This window comes from Mixophyes fleayi, chromosome 10 (assembly GCF_038048845.1).
Source record: "Mixophyes fleayi isolate aMixFle1 chromosome 10, aMixFle1.hap1, whole genome shotgun sequence".
Lineage (NCBI taxonomy): Eukaryota > Metazoa > Chordata > Amphibia > Anura > Limnodynastidae > Mixophyes > Mixophyes fleayi.
This window is the reverse complement of record NC_134411.1, coordinates 50,701,359-50,718,655: the sequence shown is the minus strand read 5'-3', so window position 1 is coordinate 50,718,655 and position 17,297 is coordinate 50,701,359. Positions and strand designations below refer to the sequence as shown.

Here is a 17,297-nt window from a genome sequence, read left to right as displayed (position 1 = left end):
GCAAATTTTTAATCACTGTTCAACACAGACAAGCAACCTGCAGAATCTCTGCACACTATGAGCATCAATAGTCCTTGAAAACCTCTTCTGACACTATGCTTTGTTTGTGCTTCTTTTGTATTAAAGAACAATGGAGCATGGGTAAAACTGTGTGCTATTTTTATTATGCCATTACAGAACTACAACATCATATTAAAACCACACCCTATTTCCCAACCACCCCTTGGTCCTGTGACGATCAGTAATGAAAGGTAATTTAATGTGAAACTTTTGAAGTAATGCAGTTATTGCTGGAGAAATTGAGTTCTTTGGATGATATTTAATATAGCAGCAATGTAATCCATGCTTTCAATAAGACTGCCATTTTAAATTAATAAGATCACCATGATTGGACAAAATGGCTCCTGTGTGAGATAAATAATATCTATGTTGTAATGGTAATAGTTTCATGTGAGATAGGTAGAATGTGGATAGTGTGTAATGGCTATTGTAATGCATGACGAAGTATACACTCCACATTTTTGGACTTTGACTGAGATAAGTGAAATGAAATAATAAGTGAATAAATGGTATAGTGAATGTGAGTAGTATGAGATATAAGTTGCCTTTGATGCTTATATTGTTGTGAATTTTTTTGGTAGATTGGAAGGTGTGGCTTAAAATGGAGATCAGCCTGAGGGTATCTCCCACAGTCCCTCACGTTGTACCCTTCACAATAGGTACTGATTGATACTACACCCTACCACAAAATACAAGCTTAATCGCACACCTTTACTAAAATAGTTGACAAACACAATAACTTAAAGGTTTATAACACAGGCAATGAATGTAATGTATTGTATGAACATATGTGCTATACCATCTATGCTTATAGAGTAAACGAAACCTGTTGAGTTTGTATAATATACTCTGTTTGCTGTTTAATTTTATATATATATATTTTAAATTATGCTACATAGTGTTCGCAGTTTTTCTTGGAAACATAAGAATATTATATAAATATTAGTGGATTTAGGGAAAAATAAAAATTATATTTCTTAGGTTAAATCAGAATTACCTTTGCAAGGTCTTGGTTGATGGTAATAGTCTAATAACGTTTTTAAGTGGTCATCCATATATTTTCCAGACTAATAATTCCCTATACCTCCTTTAGCACCCTTTTACACAAGACTACTGAAAGAAAATGGGAGGAAAAACACTTCTGTGTTTTTTTAATCGAAATAAAGAGAAGACTGGGAATGTGTATATGGGGCACTCAAAAGGTTGAATTATCTTAAAATCTGCATAGCACTTTAATACAAAATAAATAAAAAATGGTGTCAGTGAATCACTGCATTAATATTACCAATATAATCATCATATAAAAAAATAGCATAAAAATACATAAAATGTATCAACTTATGTAGAAAGCAATGCATATTGAAGCATTAGAATATACATATTAACAGGACTTATCCACAGTCGATATCAGATGATCAACAGGAGAAGTAAGCCTCGGGAAGCCAGCAAGCACTAACTGACGCACATGTCACACGTCTGGTAAAGAATCAGGAGGCCATAGCCTATAAAGTCTGAGAAACATGCAGGGAAACAAAAAGGAACATACAAAAATGAGAAACAGTGTGAAACATGTGTGATAAGGATCAAATAGCATTTAGCAACAAACAACTTATCTCTCTTGGAGGGGAAACATCAAAGTGTTCTAGGGAATCAGAGTGTAGTCATAGGTATAAAGGTTCAGAGGTTCCCAATGTGATTGAGGAACCAGATGTAGCATAATACAACAAATCCAGAAATCAGACTTGAGAACAGGAAACAGAGTAACTGAAACATCCAAAAAGAAATTAACAAGAGTCCCATAGGTGGGAAAGTGGATCCAAAGGAGACTAATGAGGAACATCTTACGTGATAGGAGGAGGTTTCAACTTGGAAGAGTTGGGGTGCCAGATCTGCCTTGAGTCATCTGAGGCAAAGGATCAAATGTCCAGGAGATGATGATGATACAGGGGGTCTGTAGATTTAATTTGCAGAGCATTAGTAGGGCATCATCGGAGGTTCGAGCTGTTAATACTCTACCATCCATTTGGATTTGGAGGGAGAAAAGAAAGTCCCACCTGTATTTTATTTTGTTAATTTGTATGTCTTTCATCTCACTCCATTTAAGTAGAGTTGAGGAGGCTCGGTCATGAAAGATTAGCACTTTAGTCCAATCCATTGAAATCTCTGGACGCCTTCTCGCCTCTCTGAGAATTTGTTCCTTTGTCTTATGGTAGTGTAGGTGGAAAAAGATGTCCCTCGGACTGCTGGATCCTGAGAACATGGACGGAGAGTCCGATAAGCTCTGTCAAGTAAGAACATGTAGTCAGAGATTGAGGGAGCCAGCATACGAAAGAGACATAAAAGGTAGTTCTCCAGTTGAGGCCTTTTAAATGATTTAGGGACATTAAGGATTCAATGGTTATCTACCCCTATTACATGAGTCTTTTTGTTTGTCGGCTAGTGTATTCACTACGGTACAATTATAAAGTGTAAATAATAGTATGAACTCATATAAAATGTTTATAAAACACAAGTTCAATTAATAGTTCCACTATATAAATTAAACCCATGATGAACCTACAGTATTTTACATACTAAAGCAAAGGTTTAATTCCTCTATAAAGAATCTATATCAGGTCAATGTTTCCTTGATAGACCTATTAGCTCTGGAAACAATGCATTTAGGAATCATGAGTACTTAACAGCAAATTAAATTTTCTGGGTAACTACATTCAGACTAATAATTTTGATGAACAGAGCCTGATTAACCTGACTAGACTGCAGCCTAGGGCGTTAGACTTTTGGGGAGAGGGCAAACAAGTTTGGGGTGCAGATTGTGACAGGGAGAGGTATAAACTGAAATTCATTTTGAAATATGAAAGAATAGTCGTTCTCCAATGTAAAAAGAAAACTGTATTGGTAAACAAAAAGTCATCTTTGGGTCTGTGCTTGAGCATAAGCAAGAAGGAGAGACAAGAATTAGGACAGAAAGATGTGTGACAGCCTCTCCCCCTTCAAATCTTCACCCTCAATAGTGCTTAATCATCACTCCGTTCTGCCATACTGTTTTGATTTTAATCAAAGCGAAATGAGTGACAAAGTGGAGCTGAGTTTCGAAAACACTGACACAAGGGAAGGGTCGGTGAAGGAAACCGGATTTAAAATTACAGACAAATTCATTTTTTGCTATGTGTATTAGCCTGGCATGAAAGGCGAGGGGGCGCAACAAGCATATTAGCATAGGGCTGCCTGAACCCTTAATCTGACTGAGAAATATATTTAAATGATAAAAGAGAATTTATAATGTAGCAACCAGATTTGCAACTAATCTGTTAGGATACTGTTACTTTCCATATAATACAACTATCTTTTTGTTACAATGCTGGGTAATGTTCTGTCAAAAAGAAAAGTGATGATTTAATTTGGACATCATACCCATACGCGGACTACAGTTGCATCTCTTGCAAATTTACAAACATATTTCTGCCCAGTGTAATTACAGAAAAAATGGACATATATATCTCTACGAATGCACTCTTAGCATTGGGAACCACTGGAAACTTTTTGTGGTAACTACCAATAACACGATAACTCATAGATAGTTGGATATACTATAAACTGTAGTGACGGAGAAGTTACAGCACACAACTTAGTGAATATCTACTAAAATGCTTTAGTTACATTGAAATTATATGATGGGATTGTTTATATGGTTAGAATATACTATCTACATAAGAGGGCTAATATAATAAAATACAATATTGTAAGTTTATATAGCAACAGGGCCCAATTACAGTGATCACACTGACTTTTATTCAAATTTGAATTCACAGTTTTCTATATTGCACACTTTCTATACTATAATTTTATAGAGAATATTTTGAATTGAGATGTTACCACAGTAAACGGATTTAGGGCATATCAATAAAGATGTAAGTTTTAACATTATTTTACTGTGCACCACAATAAAATAAGCACAATTGTTTCTTGGTATACCTCAGATGTCTATTAAGTGGTAATGACTTGTGACACCCCAATAACACTATTTATGCTAATGGAAAACATATAAGATAAGGAAATAATGGGAAAGGTAATATTGAACTAAGCAACACATTATGAAGTGTGGTTGGTATTTTTGGTCACATGTACGAGAAAGAAGCAGTTGAAAGATGACCGAAAACAAACTTCAGAAGGGTAAATCCGACACTCTGACATGACTATATCGGATCTTGTTCCAGACAATGCACTAAAAAGAGCCATTTTCATTCACAGGCCATCACTGGGCTTCGAATCAGCCCCAATCCCCAAAAAATTAAAATATAGATAGGTATCTTTGGCGTAAAGTGTAGATTACAAACATTTTGTCCAATACTAATGAAACAACAGCAAACTGGAAGGATCTGCGATATTCGGGTGGGATCGGTTTTCAGAAAACCGACCCCTAGCATATTTACTATTTTCACAGATTGTATTTTTGAACTTTCCATTGTTAGTTGATAAAAGCAATCTATATGATGGCTCTTAGCCCATGTAGGAAAGAATCAGGCTTCAATTTAAACTTATTTTCTAAAGTGGAATTGATATTATGTCCTGTATAGACATAAATAGATATAATCTTATCTGTTTCACTCAGACCACTTTCTTTTCCAAGTTCCTCAAGAATATTCACAGCCAACAGGCGTGGCGATACTTGCAATATGCTCTATGGCTGCACGTCGCTGTATTAAAGTAGAAATACTGGTTCCTATTACATGCTTGACCATTAACCTTGCACCTAAAATGCTTGTTGTACGTATACCAAATCAAGACTTCATTATTAATAAACATATCATTTATCAAGTGAAGGTAGCGCTATACATTAATGCAGATGGCTGGCCTATTCTCAAGTTAGGCAGCAGAAAAAATGCAGAACCCAGTTATCCAATTAGGGAAGGATCTGTACGCCTCTTTGCCTCAGCTCTTTGCTATATTTGTGTAGTAGATCATAGATGTCCTTCCGAGTTTTATCCTTTGCGCTATGCCTAATACCGCACAACAGAGCTATATTGAAATACCACACTATCTCACCACTAGGATAAGGTGATTGGGTAGCATGGGTGTAGTTATACTCAGAATCCTACCACCTCTAAAATGCAATGACTTCATCAGCTTACGCAGGACTGCATCTGAGTCCTCACTTGTGCTAGGTATAGGTGGACTATATGCATGTGTCATGACAGTGTCATGCAGTTCATATTCACCAGAGGCGCATGCAGCAGATCCCTCATCATGAAGGCCTAATGAGCTGGGCAGTGACGGACATCTGCGCAGATCCCCTTAAAACTGTCTGAAAGCTGTGGGCCGGGACTTCGTCCTTCCGACGGAGTACCTGAGTTGCTGGACAAAGAGATGTTGTTGTAAATCAAAAAAAATCAAAAGATTTGAGCGTGAGTTAGTAGACAGAGAGACAAGGAAATTTGAGAGAGACAGGTCGGACTATGATTTAGATCAAGTAAGGACTTTCAACAAGAAACCGTTCAAAACCTACCATGCTGATAGAATTTCAGATAGAGAGAGAGATGGAATAATGCGAAGAGGGACAACAGATCCTGATTCCGTATGAGAAAGGAAAACAATCATAGGGAAGAAGAAAGGGAGATACGGGGTAGATCCAGTCCGAGACGGCCGGGACGTCCGTAATTTTGTGAGGAGGAATTTTGGAATTTTAAAAGAAGATAATGTATTAAAAAATGCTCTAGAGGACACACCAAATATAATCTTTAGAAATAATGTGGACCTAAAGAAAATCTTAGCTTCCAGTATGCTAAAACAAGAACAGCCCAAAAAAGAGAAAACATGGCTCCCTGGTATACCAAAGGGTTGCTACAGGTGTGGAAAAATGAGATGCTTGACATGTGGACATATTGCGAATAGAGTGATGAAGGTGAAATCTAATTCGAGTGGAATAAAGTACCCTATTGAATACTTTATAAACTGCGACACATCATACATTGTGTATATGTGGAGTGTGGCTGTCAGCTCCAGTATGTTGGCCGCACCACCAGGTCCCTTAAAGTAAGATTTCGGGAACACAGACGAAATATTCTGAATGGTCTTTTGACACACAGTGTGTCGAGATACTATGCAGAAATCCATAACAAAAACCCAGCATGTCTAAGGATCACTGGTCTCGAACATATAGTATTAACTTTGAGAAGGGGTGATAGATTCAAAAAGATCTGCTTATGTGAATCATACTGGATCTTTAAACTAGGGACCCTTTCTCCCCTTGGCCTAAATGAAGCATTAGATTTTTGTTATTAAATCGCTTCATTCCTTCAGGGAGAGGGCTAGTTAGCTATGGGGGTATCTCATACTCTCTCTATAGCATCCGCTTTCTTAATTATTGTCTCCCTATCCTTCATACCCCCTTTCCCTTTACTCAGCTAGACATAGAGAACAGCAAGGCCCATTGAAACACTACAGCTAAATATTCAGTGAATTGAAGGCGGGTGGAATTTGAGGGATACTTGAAGACATACGAAAAAGACAGTCTATCTATGTTTAGTGATATATGACCAAAGCGGTAATGAGGCAAATCCCGTATATCTGTTTTCTATGGGAGGGATGGTTGTGGTTATTTTCCTTTATATATGTGAAATATTGTATTTCTGAAGCCATATGCCCTATAAGAATTAATCGGGGGAAAAAAAGTTTTTGATAATTGATTAATGGTTTAAGTGGACCATGCTAGTAATCCAATATGTTTAAACTGTTATGGATTTTGAGCACAGAAAGGGGAAAATATACTTTATTGGTGTCCGGCATGTATTCATCTTTTATACATACATATTTTTTAACCTACTGTCTCCTTAACCCTTTTGATGCTTATGGACATGGCGATTAGACATATGGAAAAGAAGGGAAGAAAGAAAGCTGTCTGCCTCAATTTACCTTGAGAGACAAAAATCCTTACTAATTCTTTAAAAAAAACGCATCGGGGGAAATAAAATTTTCCCTTCCCTCCCACTCTCTCCGTCTATGAAACAAGAGAGAGGAGGCGGCTGCAGATAACTATCTGTACTTTATCCCATTATGATGAGGCTAAAATGTAACGACATATGATTGGAAGGTTTTGGATGAGGTAAAACATGTTTCTTTTTCCTCAATAAATAGGAACCAAATATGGTATAGTTGAATATGTCACAGTTATACACATGCTAGTGTAAGACTTTTTTTGCTCTGTGGTATACGATGCATTTGAGAAAGTAAGTGGATACCTGGCAAGTGGGAAAAAAGGATTTAAAGCAATTTACATAAGTAGATCAACATGCTGATCTTATTATGGGTCTGGCAATATACAGAGAGGAACATATATAATTGGAGACCTGTACATATACCTTTTTGAGTAACTGATACTTTGTCATATGGATACGTCTGTAATTGAAACAGAGAACTAAAAAATAGAGGGTCTCACTTTAAGGGGATGATTACCTGTTGGACAACCACACCCAAAAGTTCTTTAAATAGGAGCTGAGAGTATGGGGAATCTAGCTTTGAGAAAGTCCTATCTGGTATAGGACGAAACGCGTCAGGGAGAATAATCAGTCACCAACTTCTTTTGAACACAGCGCTGTGTGAGAAGAGAGAGCTATTTGAGCTCGCGGCAGTTCCATCTGGGTTCTTTGAACATTCTATCTAAGGGGAACCAATATTGTTTAACATCGTTTCCCGGGACACCAAGACCCTGAGACGGATGCTCTGAATTAGCCGCTACAGATCTATCGTTCGGCTCACGGATCATTTCATGTACATAGGATTTGGATCGAAGAAGCCATATCCCCATGACTCTTCCAAGAAGCTCCAGGACGCGGTAAGATTTTTATAACATCATATCCCACTGTCAGATCTATGAAGAGTGGTTAACATACCTGTATGTCCTAAAGAGCGAGTACGGTCTTCAGTTCATGAGCAGGAGAAGATCACACAACTCTATGAATGACTGAGCTTGACAGTGTATATATGCACATCTCTTTTGAACATTTTTGTTTTCAACCTGGGAATCAGGAATGAATTGGTGATTATACCTATGGACGTGTTTTTTGTGCTCCATGTTTTATTTTATTTTTTATATTTTTGAATCATGCATGTATTCGGTTCTAATGATTTTTAGCAACCTTCATGTTTTTAAAAGTACATTTTTCCACGGGTATTATTTTGACCCGTATAGAATTTGTCTTTCCCACCAGTGACATAGAAACCTTGGGATAGGTAGTCCAATTTTGCTTTAAGAACAAGAACTTAGAATATATTCATGTGTTTCTATTGTCTCTTTAGGAACCACAGCACATTGCTGTGCACCATTATGTGATATATCACAAGGATTTTATTGTATGAATATCTTGTTTTAATAAATCTTGTTTTGTACCCGGTATCTGTTACCATATAATATCCTATTTACAGTGAATCATTTGGTTAATAGAGGTGTCCCAGTGCTTGACGTTTTATTTATTTGTTACGATCTGGTGGATCGTGGTTCGAGCTGCAGGGTCACCTACAAAGGTTTTTCTCATTTTAGAAATTAGGCATATCATCTGCTTAGCACCAGGGCGGTTCCCGCAAGGGGACTAATTTGCTTTTATGTTATTCCCAGGAACATACCTTCCAGTAGAGGCTGCGGGGAACCGTAGGGAGAATGGGCATGGGACAGGGTGGGTGAGTGTTGTACTAACATGAAGCCAGGTGCAGCAAGACTCGTGGCTGGGAATGGGAATAGGGGAAGTAGGGGTGGGGACTGGTTATGGCATGTAGCAGCCCCAGGATGTGGCACTGGAAGCCGATGTTCTGGCTGGGGAAGGTGGTAGCTGGGTGGAGGGGATAGGGCTATCCACCATGACTGGGTGGAAAGGCATGGGGGTGAAGAGCACTCGACAGTGGCAACCCAGAAGGGGTATGCGTGGCGAATACCTCCTGGAGGGCTGCCTGGGGGAAAGGCCATGAGAGAAGTTGCATGGGGGATGGGGCCAAGGGGGACCCAGGTAGGCCCCAGACTGAGCCATGGAGGGCAAAATGCTATAATAAGGGGATGGAGGGGGGGTGATTAAACAACGTGAAAGGGACCTACTATTAGGACTGGGGGTAGAGCAAGGATGAGCCCTGAGAATCCTGGGGAATAAGGTAGTGGGAAGAGAAGAGATAAAAATGAAGGAGGGCAGTTACCCCTGTTTGTTGAGTGGGGGGAAGCAAGGGAACCCCTTAGGAACTATACAGCCAGGCTGTAGGGGCAGGATTGGCATGAGGAACAATAGCAAATGTCAGCAGGAGTATGGTGGACAGTAAAGGGCTGGGGGTGTCATGCTGGACCACCCTACTAAAAACTGGGAGTCCCCACAATTGAGGATGGTGGTGTGCTTGATGCACAAGTGATCCCCCTGGTAAAATGGTGGGCCATCTGAGAATGTCCACTCGCTGGCCCCCTCCCCCTATGCTGGGGAGGGAGCTTGCTGAAGGGGGTGAAAGCTGCTGTCCCCCACCAATGTCATCGGCAGGCCAGACAGAGAGTGGGGAAGGGAATCCCCTCTCTGGCTTGGCACTTGCCAACAGTGAGGGGAGAGTTCCAAAGCTGAGCAGTGGTGCTGCTCACTCCGGAGCATGTGCCTGCCGACAGTTACTCATTAACTTTCAAGCCATGCGCACCTCGGTGCCAGTACCAAGGAGGGGGCAGCTGCAGTAGTTCTCTGGTGGCCAGCATCTAAAGTGATGGTGCCTGAGAGAAGGCTGCAGTGGGGTGTGGGCGCACAGAATGATGGCAGGAAGGAAGAATAAAAAAGGGAAAGAGGAAAAAGGGGAAGAGGAAAGGTGGAGGACAGGTGAGACAGAGGTGGGTGTCACATGAGAGCAGGGGATGTAAGAGGAATAAGAAGGCCAAGAAAATAGCAATGAGAGGAATAGAAGAAATGCAGATATGCTGAAAGGATACCAAAGAAGTGTAATTTAAATTGAATTCAAGCAATACTTAGCCTGTTTTGTTTCGGTTAGTGCTCCACAGGTCCACTGGATTTTGTGCAGCAAAAAGAGGCCTAGCAACCAATTGAGGGAGACTATTGGCTAGAATAATGCAATGTACTTAACCCCAAATAGGTAAGTGAATGACACTCGCGCAAACACATGAGTTTAAGTTCGTTCGGCTTTATGGCCTCTTGCAAATAATCATGAGGCATTTATCATGTTTACTAAGAAGGGAAAATAGTAAACACAGAAAATAGCATTCACAGTTTTTATAGACTTGATAGCATACATATTCCATTGCAGTATGTACTAAACGTGCTATAGAGATCCTTTTAGGCTTTTGTCTCTCTGGAGGATCATTTAATGGACATTCTGAATGAAGAGTTAGGTCCCCTAAGGCGCAGGAAGTACAAATAGATATATAAGGTATATGTGGTGCCAATACAAAATGAATGATATTCCAAGAGCATAAAGCTCAACATGTAAAAACCTTGGGTATAGATGCTGGTCTTGATACATAGAAGTATAGGTGTAAATACAGCTTTAGTGAAAACAGTGTTTATTGCTCATAGATACAGCAAACAAAATTTAAAAGCAGGTACCTTGCTATTAGACTAAACATATACAAGAGTAAAGTTAGTAAACATAAATTCCAGACCTTGGTGCAAGGAATAAATGCAATATCATGGACCACAAACAGCAGTAGAATACAATAAATCAGATATCTATACCGAATACCGCCAGATATTTGGATATTGAACAACAAAGATAGCTTAGTATCCTTAAATCTTAAAGTCTCTGAATGTCTCTGGTGCAGAGTAATGGACCCGGTGTATAGGAACAGAAAATCCCTGGGTATCCAAATACCATCCGGTGGAGCAGGTGTAGCCAGTCCAGGAAGGCAAGTTCGTGGTGTAAAAGTATGGGACTTACCCTTGATAGGGGAGATGTAAAAGTCCCTTCCGGAATACAGACTGCAACCAGCGTATATGGCTTCTTGCAAATAATGATGAGGCATTTATCATGCTTACCAAGAAGGGAAAATAGTAAACACAGAAAATAGCATTCACAGTTTTTATAGACTTGATAGCATACATATTCCATTGCAGTATGTACTAAACATGCTATAGAGATACTTTTAGGCTTTTGTCTCACTGGAGGATCATTTAATGGACAATCTGACCCTACCAAGAATCCTTCCATTTCACTTTCTATCTCCCTTTCGTGGATGGATAATACCAAATAGCAAGCTGCACTGCTTATATTATAATTTATTTATTTTTTCAATAAAGAAAAACTCTGACAGCATAGCAAAGGTGTGAGCACAATATATTATTTTTATGTAGTTCTGTTAACTGATGTGGATTAGAGTGTCTGGTGACATTTACTAGCATTCATTCCAGTCTCCTAGTATTTCATTTTAAACAAAATCAATCTAGCAAAGTGACTATATTGGACTTTGGGATGCCAACAAAATATATGTTCATTCATTTGCATTATATAGGTGAAAGGAACAAAATAGGAAATAGTGCACTTAACCTGTGAGTCTACCACTCTTTCTAATATTTAAACAGCCACTCCAGCTCCACAAATACACCAGTACATTTACTTGGCAACTTCAAATATTTAAAGTAATACCAAATATGTTTACTTAAAGCAAGCAGTAATAATAACTTACAGGACGTATGTTAAGACTTGAAATCACATGCTTTATCACTATGGGCACTTTGTTAAGTTCATATAAACATAAAGGGCCTGATTTAAATCAGCACATAAGTTGTGTTTTTAAAAGGAGCACGAAACTTGTGCGTAAGCGAGTCCATATTCAATTCCAGACATTTCCAAAGATATGTTCTGGTGTGAATACAATAGGGTTTCTGGTGTTATGGCAATAGGGTTTCTGGAATCCGTCTCGGGACCCCTGGGACTAGCTGTGGCAGGAGTGTAGTGGAAACTGGGAGGAGGAACCACACAGAAGATAACAGCTGGGATCTGTACACAAGTAGTTGGAATGAAGGTGAACCCACATGAGGAATAAATAACCAAAGTATTTACTTCAGCAGACAGAATGAAGCTGAATTCACACAAGGGATGCAGTTCATATAACAACAACAAGATGAAGAAGCTGAATTCACACAGAGGGCTATTGGTTTGCAGTTCATATAACAACCAGCAAGATGAAGTTGAACTCACAAAGAGAAGTCCATAACACAGCTGCAGGATGTGGCTGAATTCCCTCAGAGGATAAATGGTGGAGATCTGTATACAGCAGGAGGATTGAAGCAGCAACCAGGATGAAGCTGAATTCACATGAAGGGTTGAGATCTGTATACAGCAGGCAGTAAAAAAACAGCAACTGTGGAGACCAGGAATGAGGAAAGTGTTGCACTGGCAATTTGCTGAGTGTAGGAGGAGACTCTTATAGTCTGCAGAGGAAGCCAATAGGGGGATGAGATCAGGTGTTCAGACTCAGCAGGATGATTAACAAATGTCTCACCCAAGATGGCAGCCTCCAGTACTGCAGACAGAAGTCACGCTTGACCCAGGATGGAATTCTGCATTCGACCAGGAGGGAGATGTACGGTGATATGGTACCGCCGAGTGGTGTAAACAGGACTAAGTCCCCGATTCATGACATGGTGCGGTTACGTCACATACTATGCCGGATGGACAGGTGCGTTCAATCCCCTTCACATCCCGGGCGTTATCCAAGGCGGAGCAAAAGTATGCACAGATTAACAGCGAAGCCTTAAGCCTGGTTTGGGGAGTGAAACAATTTAATCAGTATTTATATGGCAAGAAATGTACTCTTATAACTAACCATCAACAGCTTTTGTCCATCTTTAACCCTCCTGTCACTGCAGCTGCAATGATGCAGCGCTGGGCCCAGTACTTAGGTGATCATTGCTATACTATAGAATATAAGCGGATTGCACACCATACTTAACGCAAATTTATTGTCGTGATTGACCTTACAGACCGCCCCATTGACACAGAAAAACGAGGACTTGTTTACGGTTATGCTACAGGAGCTTAACAAAATCAGACCTCTTGCTCTGTGTCTGGATGTTAAATCGGAATGGGGAGCCAAGGGTAAGCATTTTGAAATGAAATGAGAAATAAATATTAACGTGTGTATTGGAGCACAACTGTGTCTACATGAATTACAAACTTTATCATTAAATTATATAGACGTAATATCAAATATTCAAGTAAAGGAGCACTTGGGAAACAGTGAACATAATATGGTCTCATTTGAAATTAGTTTCCAGAAACAACAGTATAAGGGATCAACTAGGACTTTAAACTTTAAAAAGGCAAATTTTAATATGCTAGAGGAGTCTATAAAGAGCATAGACTGGGACAAAGCCTTTGAAGGAAAAAATACGGAAGAAATGTGGGCTGTCTTTAAAATGTTGTTGGAAACATACACGTATAAGTTCATTCCTATGGGAAATAAATGTAAAAGAATTAAGTCTAAACCAATGTGGCTAAATAAAAAGGTAAGGGAAGAAATGCAAAGGAAGAAGCGTGCATTTAAATTGTTTAAGTCTGAAGGGTCAGAGGAGTCCTTCCATAGGTACAAGGAATATAATAAAACATGCAAAAAGGAAATTAGATTGGCTAAATTAGAAAATGAAAGGCACGTTGCAAAAGAAAGTAAGACAAACCCCAAAAAGTTTTTTAAGTATATAAATGGCAAAAGGATTAAAAAAGATAATATAGGACCCCTAAGAAGTGAGATGGGTGAATTGATAAATGACACTAAGGAAAAAGCAGAGATATTAAACACGTTCTTTTCTTCAGTATTTACCAGAGAGGAACAAATGGCAGGAGTAATACATAAAAATGGAAATGAAACCATGCCATTAATTAATACTTGGTTGTCAGAGGAAGAAGTCCAAAGGCGACTGAAGAATATTAAGATAAATAAAGCTCCAAGTCCAGATGGCATACACCCAAGGTTCCTTATGGAGTTAAACTCGGAAATGGCTAGACCGCTATTCTTAATTTTCAGAGATTCAATCTCATCAGGCTCCGTACCAAGGGATTGGCGAATAGCAGATGTGGTGCCGTTGTTTAAAAAGGGGACGAGATCACAACCAGAGAATTATAGACCTGTAAGCCTGACATCAATAGTGGGGAAACTACTGGAAGGTATTTTAAGGGACAGTATTCAGGATTACTTGGTACGCAATAAAATTATTAGTGGGAATCAACATGGATTTGTGAGGGATAGGTCATGTCAAACTAATCTAATTAGTTTCTACGAGGAAGTTAGTGGGAACTTAGACCAGGGCAGGACAGTAGATGTGGTCTACTTATATTTTGCAAAGGCCTTTGATACAGTGCCACACAAGAGGTTGGTTTACAAAATAAGGGAACTGGGTCTAGAAATCAAAATTTGTACTTGGATCGAAAACTGGTTAGAGAATATGGAACAGAGAGTTGTGATAAATGGAACATTTTCTAACTGGTCAAAGGTCTTAAGTGGAGTACCTCAAGGTTCCGTGCTGGGACCACTCCTTTTTAATATATTTATTAATGACCTTGGTGATGGTTTAGAGAGTAAAGTTTCTATTTTTGCAGATGGCACTAAACTCTGTAAGGTAATAAAATCAGAGCAAGATGTAGCTTCTCTACAGAGGGACTTAAATAAACTGGAGGATTGGGCGGCTAAATGGAATATGAGGTTTAACACAGATAAATGTAAGGTTATGCATTCAGGGATCAAAAACAAGAACGCAATCTATAAATTAAATGGAATTAATTTGGGAGAATCTACAATGGAAAAGGATTTGGGAGTGCTCGTAGACAGTAGACTTAGCAATAGTGCTCAATGTCAAGCAGCAGCTGCAAGGGCAAACAAAGTATTGGCATGCATAAAAAGGGGCATAGATGCAAGGGAAGACAGTGTAATTTTGCCACTGTATAAATCGTTGGTAAGACCTCATCTTGAATATGCAGTACAGTTCTGGGCACCACTCTATAAAAAAGATTATTTGGAACTAGAAAGGGTTCAGAGAAGGGCGACAAAATTGATAAAGGGTATGGAGTCATTAAGTTATAAGGAAAGGTTAGCCAGTTTAGGCAAGTTTACTTTAGAAAAGAGGCGTCTAAGGGGAGATATGATTACTATGTACAAATACATTAGGGGTCAATACAGAGAGCTTTCATGGGAACTTTTTACCCCAAGGACCATACACAGGACACGTGGTCATCCTCTAAGGTTAGAGGAGAGGAAATTTCACAACCAGCAAAGGAAGGGGTTCTTTACAGTAAGGGCAGTCAAGATATGGAATTCATTGCCAGGGAAGATTGTGATGGCAGATTCAATAGATATGTTTAAGAAAGGGTTAGACAAATTTTTAGCGGAAAGGTGTATTTAGGGATACGACCATTAATTTAAAATAAAGGATAGCAGTGGATATAGGGTAAAAATAGGACTGCAATATTGAGTCTGGGGAGATTTTCACAATTGAAACAGATTGGCGGTTGCTTACTCTGGATTAATTTCAAATATAAGTGCAGGATCGCAGGAGATCCAAAATAGGTTGAACTTGATGGACTGGTGTCTTTTTTTCAACCTCATCAACTATGTAACTGTGTAACTATGTAATTATTTAGCACTATTAAAATCACATTATAAAAAATGTGAGTCAACACATTTTGTAAAAAGTACACTATTATGCAAGAGTGTTGCCACAATATGTAAAGGTTAATAATAAACCTTTTAAAAACACAATTTTTAACTATATAAGTTGGGCGAAAAAATAATAACCAATTATTGTTTTAAAATGTTAAAATAATAATTATTTCCATGTGGCTTTGCGCCTCCTTACCTCTGTTCTATTCTGTGTCACACACGAGATTGTCTGAAGGCAAAAAATAATGGCTGTTTCTAAGCAATTTACCAACCAGCCATTGAATCTGGAGAGCTGAATCACATGTGGCTTCAACATTTATGAAGTGTGAATATTTTTCACTATTAAAAATAGATTGATATCAACCAGATGGAACCAGGGCTGTATATGTACAGTCTACTGTCCCAATAGCAGGCAGAAAAACAGCTATGATTTCAAATTGCATGACAGGAAAGCCCACAGCACCACTTTCCGCACATGACTAAAGGTTACCTGCCACAGCACCCACTGTGATTTGGAATGACCCAGACACACAGAAATGTAACACCACCAAGAGTTTAGTCAGCGGTAGTATTGTTGTAGTGATGTTGTGCAGAGTCTCTGGGTTTCTACACAACGCGTAGAGTTTCCACGAGGTGGAAGCGATAACAATGAATTACCTCAGCATCACAAATCCCAAAGAGGCTGACACATGTCCTGAAGCCATGCTCCCTGGGTTGGCGATGTGCCAATTGCCGTTTTGGAGAAGATGAAGTGTGTTGACCTCCAGAATTGCACATTAGACAACATGTGGCTATATGTATGTGCCGATATGACATACCGCTACTTCTTCTCATCACTGCCTTTGAATCTGCTCCATGCTCTGCAAACAGGCGTTTTGCTTGAAGACCATGTGAGCACAAGTTTACTGACACTGTTGCTCCAGCAACAGGCAGAGGCTACAGCATCCTCTTCATTGCTGGTGGGGACAGGGGAGGGGACAGTGAGACATGGAACGCTGGTGTGTGTCATAGGCAGAGCAGAGACTTTGGAGATCTGTGTGTCATCACTGGGGAGGGGTGGAGCTCCAATGGTGCAGCAGTGTGACAATGTCTAGCAGTCACAACTGCAGATAACAGCACGGATAGTCTAAAGCTAGGTACACACTACAGCAAAATACTAACGATACGATATCTTTACCAATTTAACTAACGACTAAAAAAAAAAAAAAAAAGGCCTGATCTGCATGCCGATTCAAGTATACACACTACACCCGATTACCTCCAGATCTGTGCTGTTGTCTGTCATAACCATCCACTGAAAAGTAGCAGCAGTGTCCTCTCCTGGGAACCAGCTAAACACATCAAATAGCCTTTTGCAGAGTATTGGCAGCAGAGCATTCTTGGAGGTGAGACACCACCAGAACAATCACATTCTTTCCCTTGAAAGGTCCCGCAACAAGGCTCACTTCAGAGACCAGCATCTGTTTCTCTGCCTCACTCATGTTACCATAGTCCAGCTCTTTCCATTCAAACAGCTTCCCGTCCCCTCTCCTACGAATCATCTGGCACTTCCCACAGGACCCCAAATCGTAAATCTCCACTCTTGACGGCATCCTCCTGTTAGCCAGGTCTATGCTCCAGCTGC

The 17,297-nt window shown here is 39.5% G+C and overlaps 1 long non-coding RNA gene across 1 annotated transcript; it reads right to left on the bottom strand.

The window, feature by feature from the left end:
- Nucleotides 1–1,378: 1,378 nt before the first annotated feature.
- On the bottom strand, nucleotides 1,379–16,585 carry LOC142103481 (uncharacterized). Its single transcript, XR_012679367.1, has 3 exons — nucleotides 16,331–16,585; nucleotides 1,906–2,011; nucleotides 1,379–1,571 (listed from the first exon to the last, which is right to left on the bottom strand). It is a non-coding gene; the product is annotated as an uncharacterized LOC142103481 (long non-coding RNA).
- Between the last annotated feature and the right edge of the window lie 712 nt (nucleotides 16,586–17,297).